The 6,000-nt window shown below is 38.6% G+C and overlaps 1 protein-coding gene across 2 annotated transcripts in view; it reads left to right on the top strand.

The window, feature by feature from the left end:
- Positions 1–2,205: 2,205 nt before the first annotated feature.
- The window catches only part of LOC106567633 (galactosylgalactosylxylosylprotein 3-beta-glucuronosyltransferase 1-like), a 120,114-nt gene continuing 116,319 nt past the window's right edge, over positions 2,206–6,000 (top strand). For both annotated transcript variants that reach the window (XM_014137154.3, XM_014137153.3), the window contains exon 1: positions 2,206–2,765. The gene's annotated coding sequence lies outside the window, so the exon portion shown is untranslated. The remainder of the gene's footprint in view (positions 2,766–6,000) is intronic.

Genomic DNA, 6,000 nt, shown 5'->3' with positions numbered 1-6,000 from the left:
GATGTGTGGGTCTGTTTGCCCCAAAAACACTTACAAGATCCCTGGGAGCTTTGACCTACTTGTCGTGCTCCTGGTAAGGCAAGCTGTTCAGCCATAGCCAATCCACATAGAGAGGGATTCTCTAACACTGAAGCGCTCCGTCAAAAGAAACATGCAATATTCAAGTCACAGAGCATGCCCCCTTTGTGGAACTGTCATTTGCTAAATTTCAATAGCCTGCACTTTGCTTTCAGAGACTATCCCCAGTGTATTGTGATATCCCCAAAAGCTATTTAGATCAGCCAATGTTTTGTGATGTTGTCTACAGCTACACCGATTGTGTAAATTACGATACCCAAATTAGTCTGAGGTTTCTTTCCTCTCATTTACTGACCCTTAATGCGACCATGTTTTCACACACATCATTGTGATTTGTGTCAGAAATTGGTCCCTGGCAACACAAAGAACACAGTATTGCCTTCTGTTCATTTACAATGCAGAAACGACCATACGACCTCACATCACTCCTGATATACAGTAGTACAAAATACCTCACCCGCTCCCAGGAATGGCTAATTCTCAAAATCCCTTTTATCACTACTGACCTAGTTAAAATACTTTTTAGATTGTTTACGTGCCACATACCTGGAATGAATTTCAATATACTCTGAAATTAATCAAATCAAATCAAATCAAATTTATTTATATAGCCCTTCGTACATCAGCTGATATTCTCAAAGTGCTGTACAGAAACCCAGCCTAAAACCCCAAACAGCAAGCAAAGCATGTGAAAGAAGCACAGTGGCTAGGAAAAACTCCCTAGGAAAAACTCCCTAGAAAGGCCAAAAACCTAGGAAGAAACCTAGAGAGGAACCAGGCTATGAGGGGTGGCCAGTCCTCTTCTGGCTGTGCAGGGTGGATATTATAACAGAACATGGTCAAAATGTTAAAATGTTCATAAATGACCAGCATGGTCAAATAATAATAATCATAGTAGTTGTCGAGGGTGCAACAAGCACGTCCGGTGAACAGGTCAGGGTTCCATAGCCGCAGGCAGAACAGTTGAAACTGGAGCAGCAGCACGGCCAGGTGGACTGGGGACAGCAAGGAGTCATCATACCAGGTAGTCCTGAAGCATGGTCCTAGGGCTCAGGTCCTCCGAGAGAAAGACAGAAAGAGAGAAAGAGAGAATTAGAGAGAGCATATTTAAATACACACAGGACACCGGATAAGACAAGAGAAATACTCCAGATGTAACAGACTGACCCTAGCCCCCCGACACATAAACTACTGCAGCATAAATACTGGAGGCTGAGACAGGAGGGATCAGAAGACACTGTGGCCCCATCCGATGATACCCCCGGACAGGGTTAATTAGACTCCTTAGTGCCGTTCGATCACTTCAAGACATTAGTAAGAGACCTGTTCAAAGAGGAATGTATGTGTTCTTATAATTGACTTCTGATGACACATATGGCTGTCATCAGAAGTCAATTATAGTGTTTTATTTGGACTGTTGTATGTACTTGTACGTGTTTTCTTTATCTATATGCATTTTGACTGTTGTTTACCAGGCTCACTTGAAAAAGAGACCTGGGTTTTATTGTTCACTCCCTGTATAAATAAAGGTTAAATAAATGAAAAATACAAAAAATGTAGGGCATGTTCAGAGAACTTCAGATTGTCTGTCAGCTTTTCTGTTGAAGGCAGTCTGTCATCATTTGTAAAGATCAATTTGTGACACATTGCTGGTGGTCCTCTAAGGTCCCACCCAAGGTATTGCAAAAATATTTGAATACCTTGAGACCTTTCCCAATTCATGTGAGTCTCTTGATGCATGGCCACTGTACAGTATTCATAAAGGTTAGGTTTGAGTTAGTCAGATGTTGTATTTCTTCTAAATGTGCATGAATAATACTAAAGGTGTGATATTTTAAAGGATTACTCAATGTTATACATGAAATGCATGTGTTACTTTCTTTGTTGCTGTATGATATACTGTAAGTATTATCATTATTTATTATGTATCTGTTTTAGCACATTTTTTAAAGGCAAGTGGTTCTGAAATTACTTATGGAACAAAAACCCTCTTAAATCTCTCTCTCTCTTAGTCTCTCGCTCTCACCAGGCTACCCACCCTGCTCCGTGAGCAAGTGGTACATGCCATCAACTAACCCATTCTACAAGGGGTGGGGGGTGGTTATTGCTTCGAAGGAGAGACTCCCATATAAACACAATCACAGATGTCTCGGTCCAAGCTGTCTGCCTCTCTCTCGCCCTCTGCCAGATTCTAATCACTAGCACCAGCACTGAGAGAGACGGAGAGAGAGCTGAGAGAGAGAGGGAGGGAGGAAGAGAGAGAAAGAGAGGGGAGTGAGAGCAAGCAAGAAAGCTGAGAGAGAGCTGAGAAAGGGGGGAGAGAGAGCAAGCGAGAGAGCTAAGAGAGAGGGAGAGAGAGAGAGAGCTGAGAAGAGAGAACAAGCAAGAGTATGTATACTACAGAATCCACTGCCTTCTCTACTATTCCCACATCTCTGTGCTTGTGAACTGGAGCAAGGAGTGAATCTAAGGAGCATGTTTTGCTTCTCCTTTCAAACGGGTGTATTTCAGGACTGTCAGCTACAATGTTGGCATGAAATTAAATGAAAAAAGGCTTTGAGTTGGTCTGTCTTGGAGGTGGAAAAGAGCTTGGAAACATAGAAAAGCAAACTGTATATCATAGACTGAATTGGATTCAACGCAACAAGGGAAACGCTGTCAAACTGGAGTTACAATTAAACCTTAAGGTAAGTTCTAATCTCAACTTCAACAGTCGCAGTGAAGAGGGATACAGCCATGTACAGGTGCTGAACTCCTCCGTGTGTTCTGTGTTATTTTGGTGCTGTCACAAAGGGATATGTTGCAGACCAAAATATTATGTGTCAATGGTCCAATGGGTCTGCAGGGTCAGCCTGGCCTCAAAGACTAGACGTAACATAGTAAATGTAAATCTGTGACACTCACATTAGTATGGTAGAATTTACAGAAACTTGTTACAAATTATGGAGTGATCCATGATTCACCAAACAATATTTTGAAATAGGAAGCAAAGTACTTTAAACATATCTTTTCATTTCAGTCTCTTCCATCTCCACTACCTGAAGTTAATTGTAAAGATGTTTTTTCTAATAATGGTGTAAACTTAACAGCTATACAGAAACACTAATGTCAAGGCCTAATTACAGAGGAGGAACTTTTAGATGCAATTAAAGCCTTCAAATCCAGGAAAACTCCAGGGCTGGAAGGCATACCTGTTCAGGTATATCAAATATTTTTTTATGTTCTCAGAACCGTTATTAACATGTTTTAACCACTCCTATAAAAATGGTAGACTATCAGATACTCAGAAAGAAGGCCTGATTTCACTGTTACTGGAACAGCACCCAGGTGGTAAATATAAAGATCCAAAAACTGGAGATCCTTTACACTACAGTGTTGTGATGCCAAAATCCTAGCAAAATGAACAGCGCATAGAATTAACAAGGTATTGTCGGATATTATTCATTTTTACATGGATGATACATTGGGAATAATATAAGACAGGTACTCAAAACAATAGAATAATATGAAAAATCTGGGAAACCAGGCCTGGTATTAAAGCTGATCTACTCCCTAGGATTTAAAAAAAATATATATAATAGAAAAAACATAGACTATATGTATTGCAAATTCGTAGTATATTGTCCACAAATTAATACATACCATACAAAACGTAACATATCATACTAAATGGAGAGAGAGAGATTTGTTTACCATGTTACGTCTATCCCTTTGTCCAGGTTGGTGAAGCATCCATTTCAATCAGAATGTATATAAAAAAAAAATGTGTTGTCTAGATTTTGTGTTGCATTGTCATTTAAACACTGTGCATCAGCAAACACATTTAGAGCAATGTATGTCATGTTAGAATTAATGTTGTGCGAAAGTCTTTTTGTTCAAAAGTGGGCCTCCATTTTGAAACCATATCAGTCTTCATTTAACCTGATTTCATTTTGCTTTGATCAATAAATGTACTTATTGATCAGAGGTATGCGGAAACAGAGGTCTTGGAATAATCTGTTGAAGTTAGTTGTCAACAGAATGTATCTGCTTTGCTTTGGGGTTATTAATCATGTTGTTCTTGGTTATCTTGACATTCTAACCTGTAAATTAGAGCTTAGATTCTCCCCAGGGAATGACTCTGAAGTTATTACCAGAACTAACTCACTATCATCAAGGGTTACAGCTGGTAATGCTTTGTGACTAATGGACTACAATCCCTTAAAGCCGAGATCCACAAGTCGTGAACGCCTTAGGCCGCCCCGCTTCTTCTGTTGTGGTTTTGCTTTGAACGAAAACAAGGGGGTTGGTCTTACGCTGTTCTGGGCTGGCCTTCTGGGCAAGGTGTGTCATTGCGCCAACTCCCGCCCATTCAAATTCCGTTGCTAGAGTGAGAGAAAGGAAGTGGTTAGTAATTTTCTACAACCGCCAATGATAAACACAGCAGACACAGCCAGCAAGCTACTGCTTGTTGTGGTAGCAGGGACAATGTTTTCAGAAAATGTCTACAGAATAAATATCATTATCAGTTATTTGATCTGAATCAACTCCACCTGAAAAGAGAAGAAAAAAAAGCAAGAAAAAGACTGGAATAATTTTGAAAGGCGGCGAGCATTGAAAATGCTCTTGAATACAAGATGAGTGTCATTTTAATCATAGAAATATAATTCATAGAACGGACCTATCCCTTCAGATCACTGCAATTTAGCTGGTACACCGTTGAAATTGACATTTTAATTTTAACTTCTAATTACTGCCACAAAGATGACCACTGGGAAACCCACTGTCGAATGTCAACTTAAATGCTTGTTTCTATTCTATTATCTATATTTCTATGAGTTTAATAGGTTTCCTATAGAGGATTGGCAGTATAATTTAAAACTACAGATATTCCCATTCAAGTCAACATTCTCTGACCTGTTGACCTCCAACCATCTTTGTAGTACCATTTGAAAGGTGAAATGTCTATTTTATTCCCAGCTAAACCATAACACCCATCCTGTATTCAAGAGCATGTTGTGTTTCATTGTTCAACCGATGGCGGGCACAACACAAAAACCTTAGATGATGTAAAACAGGATCTAAGCTACAACATATGTGAATATGGAATTAAATCTGAGTTCACGCATGAAGATAAAAGAAAATAGATACTTTTTATTAAAAAACATTTATTTTCAGAAATTATAAAATAGACAACCCTGTTTATAAGCTTTTAAATTATATCAATCTCAACAGTTTATATTTTTCTGGGATGAAAACATGGATGTCTCATGGTATGCAAAATGGGTTAACTTTGAGCACCTTTATCTCTTGATTGTTTTGGCATTCAAGTACAAAAAGTCACTTTCTGAGCACTTCTATAATGGGTAATGTGTATGGAAGGTTTTGTTCAAATGGACTTAGCTAGCAGGCTAAAAGTGTAACCCAACACTTACACTGGGTGAAAAGGGTCCATATCAGGGAACATCTTTACATGACATGTTTTTGATATTCTAGAGATATTCTAAACAATTTCTAATACATATTTTGAGTTTTCTGGATATGCACCAAATAGTGCCTTCAGAAAGTATTCACACCCCTTGACTTTTTCCACATTTTGTTGTGTTACAAAGTTGGATTAAAATGGATTTAATTATCATATTTGTTCAACGATCTACACAAAATACTCTGTAATGTCAAAGTGGAAGAAGAATTCTAACATATTCATGAAAATAAAACACTAATATATCTTGATTAACCTGTTGGGGGTAGGGGGCAGTATTTACACGGCCGGATAAAAAAACGTACCCGATTTAATCTGGTTATTACTACTGCCCAGAAACTAGAATATGCATGTAATTATTGGCTTTGGATAGAAAACACCCTAAAGTTTCTAAAACTGTTTGAATGTTGTCTGTGAGTATAACAGAACTGATATGGCAGGCAAAAACCTGAGAAGATTCT

The sequence above is a fragment of the Salmo salar genome, chromosome 13, assembly GCF_965601325.2.
Source record: "Salmo salar chromosome 13, fSalSal1, whole genome shotgun sequence".
NCBI lineage: Eukaryota > Metazoa > Chordata > Actinopteri > Salmoniformes > Salmonidae > Salmo > Salmo salar.
This window is presented reverse-complemented; position numbering and strand designations above follow the sequence as displayed.